At 49.9% G+C, this 20,417-nt stretch overlaps 1 protein-coding gene across 6 annotated transcripts in view; it reads right to left on the reverse strand.

The window, feature by feature from the left end:
* The window catches only part of RBFOX3 (RNA binding fox-1 homolog 3), a 521,374-nt gene that overhangs the window by 443,006 nt on the left and 57,951 nt on the right, over positions 1-20,417 (reverse strand). The gene's annotated exons all lie outside the window — the stretch shown is intronic.

The raw sequence follows: 20,417 nt of genomic DNA on the forward strand, positions 1-20,417 counted from the left end.
TACTCTCTCCCCTGTTGCCCAAGCGAGTCACCCAAACGAATGAGGCCTTTAGATGATCCACAGGGTAGAAGGGGCCCGGCTACCCCTCAAAGTTTCCTGGGCTTGCAGGTCTGCGGCATGGCTGGGGTCCTGGCCAGACCAGATTCTAGGGGGCAAGGCAGGATAGCCAGCCCGCAAAGACACAGTATGCCCAGCCAGGCAAGGTTTCCTATGTTGGGGACAGTCAATCTGACACTGGAATAACCTATCCTCTGCACCCAGGAAGCCTGCAGTGCTGAGCCGTCTGCATCTGCTAGGGCTACCGGCTGCCACTTACTCCAAGGAACAGGGTGGGAAGAGCCCACACGGAGAGGGAACGCAGGTTGGTCTCTGCTCCCCGTCAGTCACAAACCTGCTCCTGGTTTCCCTGCACAGCTCCCCCAGCCACTGCACCCCCGCCCGTAACCAGTAGCGGCAGGGTCATCTCCATGGGGCCCTCCGTCCCTCCACAGCTTCCTAAGCACTGACGGGCCCTCTCTGTCCTCCCTTTCCCAATTTCCATTGCTGGCTAGATTTAAGCTGGTCCCACAGAGGGCTGGGGAGGGAAAGCTGCAAACCCCATGGCCAGGCAGTTCGACCCCAGACACCCTCACTCTGTCACCCAGACTGGAGTGCAGTGGCGTGATCTCAGCTCACTGCAACCTCTGCCTCCCAGGCTCAAGCGATTCTCCTGCCTCAGCCTCCCAAGTAGCTGGGATTACAGGTTTGCACCACTACCGCCCAGCGAATTTTTATATTTTTAGTGGAGACAGGGTTTTACCATGTGGGCCAGGCTGGTCTTGAACTTTTGACCTCAAATGATCCACTTGCCTTGGCCTCCCAAAGTGCTGGGAATACAGGTGTGAGACACGGTACCTAGCCCGCCCCCATTATTCAGCACCATCAGACGTGCCCTTGTCTTGCCCTGCACAGGCCTGGTTATGTGTGTTCCAGTAAAATACAGCAATACGGAAGCCTGAGCGTCTGTAAATCTGCCAGCCGAGTGGCCCTGCTTAATTACAGCTCCCAAAACACCCACTATGGCTGCATCGGCCCTGTCTATGGTGATCCATTGCCCTGATCCATTGCCTCCTTGGCCACGGGTGTTTTCTCCTGAAGGAGCCGGCCACAGGGCATGCTTACCCCGCCCCAGCTGAGCACTTCACAGAGTCCCACGCTGTATCATCCATCCTCTAACGGAGCCGGAGACAGGACAGTGACCTGTTTGGCCGGTGTGTGTGTGTGACTTGTGGCTGCCGTAACAAATCACCACAAACTCACTGGCTTAAAGCAACACACATCTGGCCGGGTGTGGGGGCTAACACTGTAATCCCAGCACTTTGGGAGGCTGAGGCGAGTGAATCACAACGTCAGGAGATCGAGACCATCCTGGCCAACATGGTAAAACCCCGTCTCTACTAAAAATACAAAAAATTAGCTGGGCATGGTGGCGAGCACTTGTAATTCCAGCTATTCGGGAGGCTGAGGCAGGAGAATCACTTGAACCAGGGAGTCGGAGGTTGCAGTGAGCCGAGATCGCACCACTGCACTCCCGCCTGGTGACAGAGTGAGACTCCGTCTAAAAAAAAAGAAAAAAGCAACACCCATTTATCCTCTTATAGTTCTGGAGACCAGTGTCTGAAATCAAGGGGCTGGGAGGGTTGCGCTCCCTCCAAAGCTTCTAAGGAAGGCTCCTCCCTCACCCCTTCCAGCTTCTGGCATTGCTGGCGGTGCTCGGTGCATTTGACTTGTGGCCACATCGCTCCTGGCTCTGCCTCCATCATCATAGGGCCTCTCCCTGTGCGTCCGCCCTCCCCTCTTCTTAGAAGGGCACTAGTCATTGGATTTAGGGGCCACCCTCATCTTAACTTGATGAAATCAAGTTAAGACCCTATTTCCAAATAAAGTCCCATTCACAAGTTTGGGAGGTTAGGATTTGGACATGAAGGGACCACAGCCAGCCTGCAACAGTGGGTGTCCCCTGCAATGCCAAGCGGGGACAGGGTCCTCACTCCTCCTGGGCCATGCTGGACATATGACTTCCTTAGACTGGCCAAATTCTGTTTCCCTAGAACCCCTGCCTACAAGTCCTATTTCTGCCTTTGAACAAAAAGGGCCAGATCGACTTCCTCCTGCCCACGACAGACTTTGAAACTGTGGAGCATCATGACAGGCCTACCCTCTCCCCAGTCCCCCAAGGCTCCCAGCTCCAATTATGACCCCCACCTCCCCACCCCAAATTGAGGAGGTAAGTCCCTTTGTGCCCAGCTCTTGGGCCAGGTCAGCCCCAAGTGGTCACTGTCCCTTCTACAGCAAGTCACAGAGTGGACCCCAAGTGTCCCAGGAGGACGGGCTAGTGGGAGTGGGGGAGATGAGCACACCTGGAGGCCCAAGGCACATCTATACCCCCCGAGGAGAGGCTTCCTGTCAAACATGCACTGGGTGCTGTGGTGGGGCAGCGAGGGGTGCTGGCAAGGGCAACACCAGGCAAGGTCTCCATACTCAGGACTCTGGAGCCCAACACAGGGGGTGGGGCAGAGACGCCAGGCAGCTCTTCCCCCTGAGCCAGGCTATCCTTCTGCTACTCAACTATTTTGCAAACACAAACCCTCAACACGTAACACCAACAGAAGAGGAGCTGCCCCTTCCCAGGCTGTTGGGAACACATGTAACCACACGATGAGTCTTCATTCCTGCAGGCTGATGGCCCTGTGGCATCAGGAGCATCTGTGTGTGCCTGGCATGCAGCAGGAACTTAACTAAGCCAGTGGGATGAATGGAGGAATGAATGAATGAATGAATGAATGCACAGAGGATCTGGCTACAGTGGAGACAGGGAGCTGGAGTTTTCCCTTCTGTGCCCCTTTCCTCCCACCTTGCAGTCCGTGAGGCACCACCCTGGAGTGAAGGGCAAATTTGGCCTTGGGGGAGGCAGGGACAACCACAGTCAGGGCAGAAAGCCTCGGTGCCACCTCCCTTCCAAGGCCTGGTTCCCTGCTCTGGAGCTGAGCTTTCCCTGGGCACAGTAAGAGCAGGAGAGTAAAGGTGGGTAAGCTTTGAGAATCATCCCGGCCAGCCCCTGCCTTTAGGGCAGCACCAGGGCAGCAACACATTTACGGAGGATCTCGACCCCTGTGTGGTTCCTTCAGACCCAAGAGTCAGGATGAGATCGGCAGGCAACAGGTGTCCATGTGGGGGTTGGATGTCTGTGATTCCCAGGAGACCTAGGAGGTCACCATTGTGAGCTCAGGTCTAAGCCCCAGAGATCTAGGGAGGGTCTGATCACACTGGTCCAGAAGCAACCTCAACACTGTATGTAAAGTCAAAGCATGGGTATGGCTCATACGTAAAGAGTGCCCTGAAATTAATAAGAAAACAACCCCATGGAAACATGGACAAAGTATGTGAACAGGCTGTTCACAGAAATACACATGCAAATGACCAATAAACACATGAAAAATACTCAACCTTCCTCAAGCTGGGGAAATGCAATTAAAATGATGAGATGTTTTACATGCTTAGACTGAAGAATAATAACTGGTCAGGTGTGGTGGCTCATGCCTGTAACCCCAGCACTTTGGGAGGCTGAGGTGGGAGGATTGCTTGAGCTCAGGAGTTAGAGCCCAGCCTGGGCAACATGGCAAAAACCTGTTTCTACAAAAAATAGAAAAATTAGCAGGGCATGGTGGCACATACCTGTAGTCCCAGCTACTTGGGAGGCTGAGGTGGGAGGATCACCTGAGCCCAGGGGGTCATGGCTGCAGTGAGCCATGATCGTACCACTGCACTCAAGCCTGGGCAACAGAGTGAGACCCTATCCAAAAAAAAATTAAAAAATTAAAAACCCCAAAAACCAAACAAACAAAAAGAAATAATAATAACTGATGCTGGTGTGGGAATAAAATAAAGAATCACATAGTGTGGAGGGATCTGACAACTTTTGACTTTTTGTAAAGTAACCCAGGTGTAGTTTTAAGTTAAAATGTAAGATACACATACCCTTTGCCCCAATAAGTCTATTATTGGGGTTTTCTCCAGGAAAGCTACGAGTGCCAGGAAACCACGTAGTGCATGGTAGTGTCTGTGCATTAGTTTGGGAGGAGACATTTCCAGTTGCTAACAGTGGTTAACAGCTGGAGGTCAGAGGTCATCCCAGGAGAGTTGGATTTGGGGAAGGAGGTCCCAGACCATTCATTTCACTTTATACACTTCTGTGTTGTAAGAACAAAGAAGCATATATTTTTATAGCTCATGCAACCGAATTTTTAAATGACTAAGAACATCATTTCAAAGTAAAGCCTTTCAGTTCTCTATGCTATTACAGGTAGGGTTCCAGATTTAGGGAATAAGAACACGGGGCACGGTTAACTTGGAATCTCAGAGGAACACAGTTTTTTGTTTGGGTTTTTAGTGTAAGTAGGTCCCATGCGATGTGTGACACACACCTATATAAAAAAACCTTTGTCATTCATCTGAAACCCGAATTTCATTGTGTGTCCTGTGTCTTATCTGGCAACCCTGGGGACAGCAGGAGGAAAAGGAAGACACAGCTTCACAATCTCTGCCATTTGAACGGATCCATTCCCTCTCCTTCCGTATGAAAACCTGCTGTGTCCAGGGTGATATTTCTCTCTCCCGGTAATCACACGCACGCACGCACACTCACAGGTGCTGACCATTCGTCACCCTCCGAGAACATCCTGACTCAGACCGAGCATTTCAGCAGATGCTGATGTTCAGCGTGGCTCCAATCTGAGAGCCAAGATGTCACTTCAAACTCATCCTGCTGAGACCTGAGCCTCTGGAGCAGGGCCGGGGCTCTGCAACGCTGTGTTCTAGCCTGACAGTGCCCGGTTCACAGAAGGGAGTTGGCAAATGCAGGGAGACAAATGAATGGCGCAGGCCCTGGCGCACAGTGGAGGGGCCGGCACCCACCTCCTTAAGACACACGGTGTCCAGGCCCCAGCCCCAGGCTCCTCCTCAGCGTGTCGGGCAGGGCTGCCCCACATCTGTGCCAAGGCCAGCATCCTGGATGGTCTACCCACTGCCAGGTGCTCCTGCTGTCCTCTCCTCCCACACAATGCATACTCCTCCACAAAGAAGGGCCCAGGCCCTGCTTCCAAAAGCAGACTCCATGTCATTCGGGTACCGTCATGGTGCACAGACATGGGCTGAGAGCGGGGAGCTACACTCAGGCCTGGAGCCTGCGTGGCCTCCGCCAGGTTGTGGGTTGCTCGACCTCCTGGAGCTTCGGTGCCTCCATCTGTAAAAGTGGAGGTCGATGAAATATCCTTGAAGGGGTTTCTAAGCATTTCCAATAGTTTAGGGTCAGTGGTGTCCTCAGCTGTCCTAATCCATTTAGTGCCAGTTGGACTTCAACCAGACACTTCAGAGCATCCCAGCCGGAGACATGGGACCACTAGCTGCAAGAAAGTTCCCTCTCGCCCCTGTTCTTGAGGCCTGGGGGGGGCTCTGCAGGCCCAAGTATCCTCCGAGGAACTGCTGCTTAATCCGAGTGCTTGTCGAGCCGTGGCAGCCACAGACCAGACGTTAGCGTTACAGCCCACACTGATCTTTGTCAATTACGCTCCAGTATTTGAGCTCTAACCAGCTTTAAATTGAATCAGGACAAAATCATCAGAATAAAAAGAGCCCAAGCCACAGCCTTTCAATTCCAGCACTGGAAAAAAAAAAGTTATACATTTCATAATGGCCTTCTACCCCATAATGAACAGGAAAAATAAATTAGATTCCAAGCTAAGGGTATATTTATGCAATTTCATTATGTGCCCATGAGCAAGCCTGGTTTTCACCAAGATAAAAATGAGCTCTCAGAAACACTCGCACTAAATAAATGGAGTGATTTAACAGCTTAACGGGAAGCGTGGAAGAGGAGCTGAAGGACAATGTCAAAAATGAGAAAATAAAAATAAGAGAAGCTTACAATGTCCCACCATACTCGGTGTACAAAGTACCAGTGGCGCCTGGAGTCTGCGGCCCGCGGTGGGTCTGCCTGTCCCTCGGGAGGAAGCAGCTCTGTCCTCAGCACTCCAGGGACCTACAGCCAAGAACAGTGGAAGAGACACGGCTTCTCCCCTTGACACACAAGCCCATGTGATGGCAAAGCCGCCAAGGCTCTCTCTGTACCCCAGTGAGTTACCCTGTTACCATCAAACCCCTAGGCCTCAAGTCAGTTCTTCAGGCCCACCCTGGCTCGTAGCAAGAGACCACTCGCCCCAGAGCAGGATTTCGGTGGAACCTCTGGCTTTGTCTCAGCCCTTTCCGTGCTGATCAGTAACCTTTCTTCATCTCACTGGCAGAGTGCCTCTTGGTTCTCTCTTTTGCTTGTTTCAGGGCCCTCGCGTTTGATGGCACCAGTTTCGACGGCAGAGTGACACCTCCTGCCGATGTCACCAGGTGGGCCATGGAGCACAGGGCTCCTCCAGGGTCCCCACGCACTGGCTGCCGGGGCCTTCCCTCGAGTGTTTCTTTTCACAGAACAAAACCATGTTCTCTGCTGCCTTTAAACTCCTTGAGAGCGTCGACTTTTTTTTTTCATGTATTGTTTATCGTGCAACACTCCGAGGCCTCTATGTGAGAGGCGTTTTATAAGTTCAGGTTGTTGTGAAGGTTGACAAAAATAATAGATTCCTTTTTATTTTTTCTATGGATATTTACAAAGCTGGAAATTGTTTCCTGAAAACGCTGGTGGTGTCTAACTGGGGCAGACTTCAATTCAGACAGCTCAGGGTTCTCTCCCAAAAGGCAGCAGCTCCACCCTCCCTGGCTGCCCTTTGCAGCCACTCACAAGCGGCTCCCCAATGCTGTCAGCAAGGGCCAAGGAGGAGGTAATGAAATTACACAGTGTGAGTGCTAGTGGGGCAGCTCCCTGGTCCCTAGATGAGGAAATCAGAAAGAGATTAGGAGGGATCCCAATGAATCAGTGAAGAAGCTGGGCTTAGACCAGTCCGTCTGATAGAAACAGCATGGCAGTCCCACGGGCAATTTTAAGTTTTCTAGGCCGGGCGCGGTGGCTCACGCCTGTAATCCTAGCACTTTGGGAGACCAAGGCAGGCAGATCACCTGAGGTCAGGAGTTCAAGACCAGCCTGGCCAACATGGCAAAACCCCGTCTCTACTAAAAATACAAAAATTAGCTGGGCGTGGTGGTGCGTGCCTATAATCCCAGCTACTCTGGAGGCTGAGGCAGGAGAATTGCTTGAACCCGGGCGGCAGAGGTTGCAGTGAGACGAGATCACACCAGTGCACTCCAGCCTGGGCAATAGAGCAAGACTCCATCTCAAAATAAAAGGATTTTTGTTGTTGTTGTTTTTTTTACAAAACAAATGAAATTAATTGTAATCAATTTATTTAACCCAATATATTCAAAATATTTTTGGATCAATAAGTACACTATATAATGGGTTATTGGTCACGTGTTTTACATGTTTTGTCCGTATGCTGGATCTTGAAGTTGGTGTGCACTTTTCACTCTACACACGTCAGCTGTCCAGCTCTCTCCCGTGGCCGGTGGCTGCCATCTGGGTCCAGGGAGGCACAGACCCCTACACATCACAGCTGCCTCCCTCACAACCACAACCCCAAGCCTAAAAGACAACCATTTGGTCACATGTAACCCGGCATACGGCAGCTGAAGCGTAAAGGGGAATATGTCCAACACTCAGAACCATATCTTTGCAAGTAATTAGTGATTTTCCAAAACCACCAAGAGACCAGCAGAAAATCACCTCCTCCACGCCTTACTGAGCATCTTTTCTGTGCCAGGACCAAAGGACGTTACAGGTGCAAGTCTGCTGCATCTTCAGAGCTCTGCGAGGCCGATGCTGCCTTCATTGTGACCCCCTGATAAACGGAGGCTCAGATAGGGCGGCCCAAAATTGCATCAGTGGTACAGAGTGAAAGAATGCCTGAAACGCCAACGTTCAGCACCCTCTGAGCGTAGAAATTCCCCTCCTGCAAGCAGAACCCCCTTGGAGCCGAACAGGTGCTCGACACCCCTACGTCTCTCGTGGGGCAGGCTTCAGCTCTTCAGCTACTCCACACAGAGCGAAACCAAGGCCTTCCTGCCAACTTCACACTCCCCCCTGCACCAGCTCATCCTTGATCAGGGCCTCTGAGGAAACAGAATAAACAAACAAGCTGATAAATAAACACCAAGCGAGGTAGATGAAACGCACGGCGAAGATGAAGCATGCTGGGCACGTTCCAACCCCGTGGTCTTAGGTACAAAGCCCATTAACTCATCAGTGCCGACGGAGTTTGAATTCCGCAGCACCGTGTGATTCTTGGCTACTGTCCAGCAATAATTCAGAGCTACTGGTCAACCAGGAAAGACACAGCCAGGGTGGGCTGAATGGGGCGAGGGTGGCATGCAGAGTGGACCCCCTACCTCCCGAGCCAGGATGCCCACAAGCAGCCTGAGAGAGGGTAGTCAGAGTAGCCGTAGCACCAAGTAAGGGAAACTCGTGCCTCGGAACAGAGGGGCTTAAACACCCCTCGGCCCATCGCTGGGCATTGAGAGCTCCTTCCCCTGTGCTAAGGTGGAGGTAAGGCCCACAGATAGTCCCGCTGCAATCTTCACAGTGACCCTGAGTCAGGCACTTCTATGTTGCAAGAGAGGAAGCTGAGCCCAGAGGGCTGGTTGGTGTGGTCCCTGGACCGACACTAGCCGGTCACTGTCTCAATAGCACTTGTGTGGGTTTTCTTCCAGCCTTGTGGAAGAAACCTTGAGATCTGCACAACGGAAAAGTACCAGAATCAGCCCCCAAGGATGCCATGAGCTTAGGCGGGCTGGCACGTTGGGCCCTCGCCGTGGGCTGACTATTCAACACGGTGATTGCTGGTGTTGGTGGAAGGAGGCATCGAGGAAATACAGAAAACTGGGAAGCTGCCTCTCCCCAGTGGCTGGGGCACTGATTTGGAGAAGGAGGTGACAGATACGCACAGAATGAAGAGGAGAGAAGAGAAAGAAAGCACAAAAGGATCAGGAGCCCCCTTCAAGGCTTTGAGAAGTCCGCTCCTCCTGTCGGAGTGCCCCGACCCTCCACACCTCCCCTGCCCTGCCAACCCTGACGCCTGCCATTCACCTGCACTCACCACACCTGCCCCACCACAACCACCAGGCTCCCTGCAGACGCACCTGGCTGCCTTCCCCAGGGCTCAGGGTGCAAACCTGCATCCTCGGGCTCTGTCTAGTCCCCTGTGCCGCCTCCTCGAAGCTCTTACATAACTTGGGTCCTTCCTCACCTCCTGAGCAGCGCCGCCCTCCCCCCACCTTCTAGACATGGGGGAGTAACATCTGCTCTCCTCACTCTTCTCCAAGAGAACTCCTTCCCCAACACCCGCACCCCAAACTCAAACACCGCCACCCTCCCCAAAGCAGCAAGGGATAAAAAATAACATAAAATAAAAACATGCTACCACCACTACCCACCACATCATTAAGGGTAAAAAAAAAAAAAAAGAAAAGAAAAGAAAAGAAAGCTCGCTCCAACAAATAAAACTCTTTCCTTCTTGTTCCAGAAAAACAATAATGCATCGTGGGGGAAGGAGCACAGGAAGCGGGCAGACGGGGCCACTCTACCTTTTCATCTCCATTGCTGAGAGCATCTTTGATAGTGCTTATTTTGTAAAAAGAAAGAAGTCCATGCAGATCCTTGTGCCTGGACGCATGCTAAGAGAAGATACCAGAATCCTGCTCTGGGAAGCATGTTGAGGGTCCCCATTCCCGCCCTCTCTCTCGCCCCTGCCAGAGGAGCACATCTACCAGGAAAGAAGGAAGGGGCCAGCCGTGTTTGAGTTTTGGATCGAGGCCAGGATTAGCCTGATTAGAAGGCTCTCCAGCAACATAGGGAAGAAGAGAAAACAGCCCGGCTGGGGAGACGGCCACAGGGTCCCATCAGAGACTATCCCATGCCCTCTGCCCTTGCTCCTGCCTGGCCTCTCCCCACTTCAGCCACCTTGGCAACACTCAGCCTCCAGGGGCCCAGAGGGAGCAGAGGTCTCCCAGGCCTGATTTGGTGTTCCAAGATTCCCAGGTCCCTTCCTTCCAGGTAGCCGATTGGCTCAATGTCTGCCTTCCCTTCCAAACACTTCCGAGAAAACAAGAAGAGAGTCCTTAATTCTTTCCCCAGGGCACGCTGTCCAACCCACCTCCTTTTATCCAATTCTGCCTCCCAGCTGAGACTGCAGTTCCCCTTATAGCATGTTGCCAGCTGCCCTGAGCCCTCACCACCCTGCTCCAGGTTCTCACAGCCACGAGAACGGTTCCAGACATGCACACTCAGGCACAGCCGTGCACACTCAATCCCACCAGCTCACTCGGCTCACTCCATTTATTTGGCAGTACTCATGGGGCATGGAAGGTTCTCCTTTGATCATTCCTATATAGCTAATTGGAAAGACTGTGTATGTGTGCGTGTGCATGTGTGTGCACACATACATGCATGTATACTACTGCATAAGCCATCATGCTACAACTTGGATAAATCTCAGATATGTGGATACATCTTGCAGATTTGCATAATGACAAATTTAAAGCAAATAATTTTCAATGGCTATAGGTAGATCCAGAAAGGTCATAGCCACAGTCTGGACCCCAGGAGTTTTCCATCTCCCTGATCTATAGTCCACCTGCCACCACTGATGAACGACAACCATGTGGACCCATCCAGGACCTCAGCGGAGAGCTCGAACCCCAGGCCGCTCTCCCACCAACACAGAGGATGTCACCCCGGAAAGGAAGCACAGGTTTATGGAGGACCAGCTGAGTGTCTACAGTCAGTCTCCCTTTTCAGCCCCACAAATGGCCATCAGATGAATGTCATCACCAATGCCCCACTGCTGAAGTGTGGCTCTGAATAAACACAGAGCCCTATCTGCTCAAAGCCCTTGATTTCCAGCACCCCAAAGAACAAGACGACTCCCCTAAACAGGGATGATCGATGGCTTGTCTGTAGCCCCCTCCATGCCCACCCACCTGACGGCACCCCAGCTGCACCAGAAGCAGCACATGGCTTGGTTCCCTCCCATCCACCGGCATTCCGGGCAGTACCTTCCTCTTTTTTTTTTTTTTTTTTTTTTGAGACATGGTCTCACCCTGTTGCCCAGGCTGGAGTGCAGTGGTACAATCTCTGGTCACTGCAACCTCTGACTCCCAGGTTCAAGCGATTCTCCTGCCTCAGCCTCTGGAGTAGCTGGGATTACAGTTATGCACCACCACACCTGGCTAATTTTTGTATTTTTAGTAGAGACGGGTTTCTCCCTGTTGGTCAAGCTGGTCACGAACTCCTGACCTCAGGTGATCCACCCTCCTCGGCCTCCCAAAGTGCTGGGATTACAGATGTGAGCCACTGCACCCAGTGCCTTCCTCATTCTTAAGACCCACTACTCAGCAGGAACTCTGCTCAGGGACCAAAAGGGAAGGTGGGTCTGAGCCTGACCCTTCCATCCAGGACTGGACAAGGAGCCCCAGGGAGCCCAGCAGGTGAACAATTACCTTGGGGCACCTGCGTCTGCCACAGGTTAGAGATAAAAGCATCTTTCAAGCCAACCCCCCAGGCGTTCACTTTTCTATTAAAAAATCACTCATGCCACTTTGGGAGGCCGAGGCAGGTGGATCACGAGGTCAAGAGTTTGAGACCAGCCTGACCAACATGATGAAACCCCATCTCTACTAAAAATACAAAAATTAGCCTGGGGTGGTGGTGTGCACCTGTAATCCCAGCTACTGGGGAGGCTGAGGCAGGAGAATTGCTTGAATCCCAGAGGCGGAGGTTGCAGTGAGCCAAGATTGCATCATCACGGCACTCCAACCTGGGGAACAGAGCAAGACTCCATCTCAAAAACAAAAAAACAAAAAAAACGGTTGCTTGTGGGAGGGACAAAGAGACCAAGAATAGGACCTTCAGGAGTTGAATCCCCAGACAAGCCCTCCTGGTCCCTCTCTCCTCAGAACTGGAGCTGAGTCCACTCATCCAAACAAACACACACCCCCAGCACACATTAGAATTGAGAATTGTGTGTGCTTCACTTTCGGGGAACATCCACTGGGGAGAAGAGATCACGGCACACGCCACGGCACGGCACGAGTCCAGGGGCTGCCATCCAGCACCTGCGGAGACCAGCGGAGCAGGCTTGGGGAGGATGGTGGGCTTTCAGGGCAGCAGGCGGGGGGCTGTGCCACAGCCGCTCTCCCTGGACAAGGCCTGGGTTGGGTACCTGGGCGGTACTCGCAGCCACGCACACCACCGATCCACAGCCTCAGCCAACATCCCCGGCACCCCAGTGAAAGACTCGGACCTCCAGCCCTTTACCTGGTCGAGCAGCCAGTGGGTTCATGTGATGGAGGCCCCGCCGAGGGCTGGCCATCCCCTGACCTCCTGGGAGAGGACCAGCCTCTCTCCTTACCCTATCCTAGACTACTCCAAACATTCTCTTTTCCTGTCTCCCCCTGTTTCCTCGAATATTACGGAAAAATCAAGTTCCCAGGCAGAGTCTCCACTCAGGGCTAGTGGCTTCTACCTGGGAACCTAGCCCAGTGCGGCACGGGCTGTGCCTCCCTTAAAGAAAGGGCAGGAGGTGGGGGCAGGCACAGCTCCTATTGCCCCCAGCTCCAGCTCAGCTCCCAGAGTCTACCCAGAAGGGCCCGGCCTGGCACACAGCAGAGTTTCAGAGGCCACCAGAGCACTGGGGTCTCGGGCCTGAGGCTGCCCTCTGTGGACACGCCCCCGCCTCACCCTCCCACGAGCTCCTGGAACAGAAGGGCTGGCTTGCATCTGTGACTCCCAAGGCTCAGAAGTCCAAGTCAGCGTCCTGCCTGTGGGGAGGACAGCAGCTCCCGTCTTCTCCAAAGGGCCCGGCAGCCCCGTGGCATGGCTGTCACCACCCCCAAAGCCTGTGCACTTTATTTCTGCAGGAACCACAGCTGTGCCCAGGATGATGGTATGAACTAAGAGGCTCCCAGAGGTCCGAGAGAAGTGCAGCTCTTGAGGCAGCATCAGATGCTGGAGAGGGGCCCAGCTCAGGCCTCAGTTTCCCCAGCTGTAAATTAGGGGACATTCCAGCCTGTCCAGGCAATGCAGCCCACTGCCACAAGTGGAGAACAGCCTGCTGCCATCTCTATGGGGTGTGCATGTCTTTGGGCACGCGTTGTATGTATTGCTGTAGCCCCAGTGCCTGCTTCAGGACCCGGCATACGAGTGCTCAAAAAATATCTGCAGAATGAATATATGACAGCTACCTCGTGACATTTTATTTTATCCTCATAAAAACCCTGCAAGCTAGCAAGTGCCGTCGCTACCTCACTAGAGACCATGGTAATTGTTGCAGTAACAAATCCATACTGACCGTAAGGCACTTTGCTGGCATAACCTCATGCCTTCCTCTTCTCCAGGCTGTGAGGTGGTGGAATCATGGTCACTGTTTTGCAGATGAAGAAACTGAGGCTTGGGATGGGCAGATGCACTGACCAAGGTCCCTTGTCCCCAGGGCAGAGCAAACACCAGTTATAACCAGGCCAGGCTTTGTCTGCTCTTCCGGGAAGGCTGAGGAAAGCCTTGCCAGCAAGTAACAGCCACACAGCCTCAGGATTTTCATGAGTCTCTCTGGGTTCTGCCAGGCACAAACTGGCCTTACTTTAAAGTTCTAAGGGAGGTTGACGGGGCTCAACCCACAGGTAGGAGCCTGGAGCAGAGAAGATCCGCCTGCTGGTTGGTCCCAGGCCACTCCTCCGGGGCTCCTCCGGCACAACCCCAGGAATGAGCAGATGGCCTCCCTTTCTCCACCAGAGACAGGGAGAGGGATGCGGCTCCATAGAAATAAGCGCCAACTGCGGCTTCGAGGTGGCAAAGCTAATGTTTCTGCAGAGACTTGAGAGCAAGTGAATCCAATACCACGGTTAGAGGACCAAAAACATCTTTAAGGATCATAACAATTATTTGTGTCTGTGTCAAAATGGGGTGGTGATTCCAGCCTCCCACCCGAAGCGGGCCCCTGGGGACACCAAGGATGATGGGGGCCCTCAGTGGGGCAGGCCTGAGGCCTTCCTGTGGGCACTGGGGGGCTGGGGAGGGAGACAAAGGAAGGCATAGCAGGTGCTGCCCCCACTGTGAGCCTCATGCCCTGTCTCTCTGGGAAAGGAATCTGACCGTCACCATGGAGCCAAATAGCACAATGGAGAGGGCTCAGCAGCTGTGGGCACAGGCCTCGGCCTGGTCAGAGCTAACATTAGATCAGGGAACATCGAATCGTCATAAAAAGTGAGAAAACTCCAGGGTTTAGTGACATGATGGATGAAGCAGTTTACCTAAAAAGACCCTCATGTTCTAGGAAGACCGTACACACCAAAAAAAAAAAACTAGTGGATAGCTAACAGGCAGGGCAGGACATGGGCATGCTGGCCGGCTGTGCTGGGCACCACCCAGAGCTCTCGCACATCCCCGAGTCAATTGCTCCCTTTTGGGACCATTTTTTTCTGAGGTCCCTGTTGAGACCTCTATTTTCTGAGGTCTACACCGGGAAAACTTCCCCAGCCAGGGCCCGGTCAGGCCTGTGAACCTGAACACAAATAGGAGAGGTCAGGCAGGAACACAGGGGCTTGGGGAAAAAGAGCACTGAGCCCAGGGAAACAAGGGGCCAGAGGGCATCCCAGCTCCCAGGGGTATCACCCTAAAAGTTTATGTAGCTTTGATGTACAAGGGGCAGCTCCATGAAGCCAGACCTCTTCCATGGGAGCCAGTTTATTAACCGGCTCAGGCAGGTGAAATCGTGGAATTGAGAGATTACGGTGCAAGGAAGGCTAAACTGGTACAGTAAAAGGGGGCCCAGACATCAGGGAGAAAGTCCAGATGCAGGTCCACAAGCTCATGGTAACAAGTACATCACACACACACACACGTCTAGTACCCAAGCTTGGGATGAAGGACAAGTAGACCATTCTATAGTTTATTTAATAAGTATTTATCAAAGTACCACTACATGCTATAATCATTTACACAATGACAAAATGACTAGGAGGATGAATAGATGGATGAGTGGATGGATGATGAGTGGACAGATGGGTGGGCAGATGGATGAACAGATAGATGGATGAAAAGATGGACCGACAGGTAGGTGGATGGGTAGATAGGTAGATGGATGAGTGGATGGAAGAATGGATAAGTGGATGGGTGGATGTGTGGATGAATGGGTGGGTGGGTGGATGGATGGATGGTCAGTGAGTGGGTTGATATATGGACAGACAGCTGGATGATACTCTGTTGAAATAAATGGAAGCAAATGGACAGAAATAATTTGACTTTGCAATTCAAAAATTCTCAAAATCTAGGACCTGGTATATTCTACATCAGTGCTATCCAATAGAACTTTCTGTGAGGACAAGAATGCTCTATACCTGTACTATCCAGTACGATAGCCACTAGCCCCATGTGGCTATTGAACACTTGAAATGTGGCTAGTATATCTGAACAAATGAAATTTTATTTAAATAGTCACATGCAACTAGTAGTTGCTGTATTGGACAGAACAGTTCCAGAGTTTTTCAACACACCTTGCTGGTATTTCCTGGGAGGCCCCTGGGAATCCACGCTATGCAAAGGCAGATAGAAGAGATGATTCTGTGAGAAGCTGATACCAACATGAGCAGGGCGATTCCCCCTCTCCCCCAGCCCCTGGTTTCTGCTGAACAAGAAGGGAACTTGCAAAGCCAGGGGCTAAGAAAATGCTTTTCAACTTTAACATGTAACATAATTTGGATATTTGTCCCCCCCAAATCTCATGTTGAAATGCAATCCCCAATTTTGGATGTGGGGCCTGGCGGAATGAGTGGATGGATGGGTGGATAGATGGGTGGGTGGATGGATGGATGCCTGGTTGAATAGGTAGATGGATGAGAAGATGGATGGATGGATGGATGGGTGGGTGGATTGATGGACGGGCAGATGGAAGATGGATAGATAGGTAGGTGGATCCCTCATTAATGACTTGGTGCCAACCTCCTGGTAATGAGTGAGTTCTTGCTCTGTGAGTTCACATGAGATGTGGTTGTTTAAAAGAGTCTAGAACTTTCTCCTCATGGTCTTGCTTCCTCTCTCACCATGTGACACTCTGGCTCCCCTTCACCTTCCGCTGTGATTGTAAGCTTCTTGCAGCCCTCACTAGAAATAGATGCCAACACTATGCTTCATGTACAGCCTGCAGAACCATGAGCCAAATAAACTGTTCTTTATAAATTATTCAGCCTCAAGTATTCCTTTAGAGCAATGCAAATGGACTAATACAATATGCGTACAAAGCACCCAAAATTTTTGTTTAAAATGCAGATCCTAAAATTCAGTAGGCGCAGGGCAGGACTCAAACATTTGTATTTCTAATAAGCCCTTACATGATGCTGACATTGGTCCAAGGACCACATTTTGAATAATAAGAGTTTTGGAGGCTTTCCATTCCACAAAAACAAGGTTTTGTGGGTAGCAGAATGGGAAGACCCTAGAAGATCAAGATTAAATACGGAGAATCCAGCATAGTAAAGAAAAATGCAAATCTTCAAAATCTGATAATTTAAACAAATTAATGTATTGAAACCTTACTATAGGCCTATATGCTATGGAAAATGCAGGGAGCTTCTGAGCTAGTTTAGGACGCAAAATAAACACACGAAAAGTTAAACAATAAATGACTTAAAATAATGGCTTAAACATCACACATCAGCAAAGCCTTTCATGGCCCCCACTCTTCGCACTGCAACCTGACCCTGACTCCTCGCCCAGCAGCATATTTTGCCATAAGAATTATCATTATCTAAGTTACAATAGAATTTTTTTTATTTGTTTCCCACCTAGAATGCAAGCTCCAAGGGGGTAGGAATTTCTATGTTTTGTTCACTGTTGTATCACCAGGGCCTGGTGTATGGAAGGCATTCAAGTCAGCAAATATTTGTTGAATTATAATTATTCCATTGTAATTCAAGAAATATTTGCTGACTTTAACTCTTGGCTCCATTTGGAGTTTATCGAGGTGTAAAAAACATTCTTCAGGAGTGTGAAGTTTTTTGCACATGCATTTTGCACATGTCTTAAGTTTATTCCTAGATATTTTATTTTTGTTGTTATCATAAATAGGGCCTTTTCTCCCATTATATTACTGTTGTAAGATAGATACATATATACATATGGACATGCAAACATGCATACATAGGATTATCTTGTTGGTTGTAGTAGTTTTTCATGGATTCTCTAGGATTTTCCAAATATACAATTATATCATCTAAAAAAAGGGTAATACTTTTTAGACCCTCCTTTCCAATATTTATTCTTCTCATTTCTTTTCTTGTCTGATTGCATTGGCTAATGCTTCTGCTACAGTGTGAAATCGTAGTAACAAGAGTAGGCATCCTTGCTTTTTTCTTAACTTCAGTGTTTCCACATTAAGAAAAAAATGAGTTTTGAATATGATTACAGCACGTTAAGAAAACGTCAATTTCTGTTTTGCTGAATGTTTATCAAGAATGGATGCTGGGCCGGGCGCGGTGGCTCAAGCCTGTAATCCCAGCACTTTGGGAGGCCGAGACGGGCGGATCACGAGGTCAGGAGATCGAGACCATCCTGGCGAACACAGTGAAACCCCGTCTCTACTAAAAATACAAAAAACTAGCCGGGCGAGATGGCGGGCGCCTGTAGTCCCAGCTACTCGGGAGGCTGAGGCAGGAGAATGGCGTAAACCCGGGAGGCGAGCTTGCAGTGAGCTGAGATCCGGCCACTGCACTCCAGCCTGGGCGACAGAGCAAGACTCCGTCTCAACAAAAAAAAAAAAAAAAAAAAAAAAAAAAAAAAAAAAAAAAAAAAAAAAAAAAAAAAAAAAAAAAAGATGGATGCTGAATTTTGTTAAATGTTTTTTCAGTATTAAAAAAGATATCATGTGCTAATTCTCTATATTTATTAATATGATACATTATATAAATAGATTTCTTCCTCTTAAACCATTCTTGCATTGCTAGAATAAGCTCCAAGTAGACACAGGGTATTATTATTTTAAGATGATGCTTGGATCCTATTTGGTAATCTGTTATTTAAATTTTTGCATTGATATTTATAAGTGAGACTGGTCCATAGTTTTATTTTTGTACAATATTTGTCAGATTAAAAAAACATTTTTATTCTCACTTTAGGAAAATTACTTAGACTTTTTCTTCTTTGTCTTTGCTGTGGAACACTTTAATTAGCGTTGGAAGCACCTGTTCTTTAAGGTTTCCTTCAAATTCCCCTGTGGAAACATCCAGACCACAAGCTTTGTGTGGGAGTAGCTTAGAAACTTTCTCTCTTCCCTGGAAATTGATCAGTTTGGTAAATTATATTTCTCTCTTGTTATTCCCCATTATGAGTTCCTTGGGCTTTCTTGGGGTTTTTTGTTTGTTTTTTGTTTGTTTGTTGTAGTTGTTTTGTTTTGTTTTGCTTTTTGAGACAGAGTCTCTCTCTCTCCCTGTTGCCCAGGCTAGAGTGCCGTGGTGAGATCTCGGCTCACCGCAGCCTCTGCCTCCTGGGTGCAAGCAATTCTCCTGCCTCAGCCTCCCAAGTAGCTGGGATTACAGGCACCCACCACCACATCTGGCTAATGTTTGTATTTTTAGTAGAGATGGGGTTTCAGCACGTTGGCCAGGCTGGTCTCGAATTCCCAACCTCAGGCAATCCACCCGCCTCAGCCTCCCAAAATGCTGGGATTACAGGCATGAGCTATTATGCCTGGGTGCTTTCTTGGTTTCTAACCTTGACTATGTTTGTTAGTGGTTCATCTAACTTTTTCCAGAAAACAGCTTTTACTTACTAGCCCCATTTTTCTATTTTGTGGCCCATTGTTATTCTATTAGTCCATTAATGGCTTCCTCCTACTTTTCTTCAGTGTATTATTTTTTGTCCTTTTCCTAACTTTTTTGAATCATAAGCTTAACTGAGTTATTTTTGTTCTCTCATTTTTATTGGCTGTGCATTTAAGGCTGTGCATCCTCTCCATCCACACTCACAGTCACCCCTCACCTGGCCCTGCTGGCCCTTTCTTTGTGGGGGCTTCACACCCTGCTGTGAGCCTGACTTCATTGTGCTGTGCTGTTTCCACTTTGTCTTCCCCAGCAGGCTGGGCTCCTAGGAGGTGGGGACCACATCCTGCTCAGTTCTGGATGTCTAGCACCTAACACAGGGTCTCACACATGGAAGGTTTTCAATATACATTTGTGGGAAAAATTACAGAGTGGATAGTAATTTTGATGTACTATACAATCATAATAATTCTAAAACCAATATTTGAGTATTAATTCTATGCCAGGCACTGTGTTAGGTTCTGATGAGCAAAAGTTTTTTAATCCTCAGACACCACCATGAGGTGGGTTTTCCTCTCCCTCTTTTATGGCATAGGAAACCTGGGCTTAGAGAAGTTAAGGACTTCTCCAAACCACAGAACAACAATGGACAGAACTCAGCCTCATGAGCAACTAAAATGTGCCGTCACAAAAAGCAAAGGAAACCAGTCTGAGGGGAACAAAGAGGGCCCACAGGGCAGGGCAGTCAGAACACAGGCTTGAGTGTCAGACAGACTTGAATTGGAATCAGATCTGTCACCACTAGCTATGGGACCCAAGGCAAATAGTTTCTTTGTGCCTCAGATGTTTCACCTCTGAAATGGGGAGAAGAGTATCCATATCCCCAATGGATGATTGTAAAAATCACATGGGTGATAGATACCACACACCCAGCACAATGCCTGGTCCATAGTAAGCACTCAAGAAGTGGTGATGGTGATGGCCGTGGTGGTAGTGGTAGTGGTAGTGATGGTGGTGATGATGGTGGTGGTAGTGATGGTGGTGATGATGGTAGTGGTAGTGATGGTGGTGATGATGGTGGTGGTAGCGATGGTGGTGATGATGGTGGTGGTAGCGATGGTGGTGATGATGGTGGTGGTAGTGATGGTGGTGATGGTGGTGGTAGTGATGGTGGTGATGATGGTGGTGGTAGCGATGGTGGTGATGATGGTGGTGGTAGTGATGGTGGTGATGATGGTGGTGATGATGGTGGTGGTAGTGGTAGTGGTAGTGATGGTGGTGATGATGGTAGTGGTAGTGATGGTGGTGATGATGGTGGTGGTAGTGATGGTGGTGATGATGGTGGTGGTAGTGATGGTGGTGGTAGTGGTAGTGGTAGTGATGGTGGTGATGATGGTAGTGGTAGTGATGGTGGTGATGATGGTGGTGGTAGTGGTAGTGATGGTGGTGATGATGGTAGTGGTAGTGATGGTGGTGATGATGGTGGTGGTAGTGATGGTGGTGGTAGTGGTAGTGGTAGTGATGGTGGTGATGATGGTAGTGGTAGTGATGGTGGTGATGATGGTGGTGGTAGT

This window comes from Trachypithecus francoisi, unplaced genomic scaffold, assembly GCF_009764315.1.
Source record: "Trachypithecus francoisi isolate TF-2019V2 unplaced genomic scaffold, Tfra_2.0 Lachesis_group20, whole genome shotgun sequence".
Taxonomy (NCBI): domain Eukaryota; kingdom Metazoa; phylum Chordata; class Mammalia; order Primates; family Cercopithecidae; genus Trachypithecus; species Trachypithecus francoisi.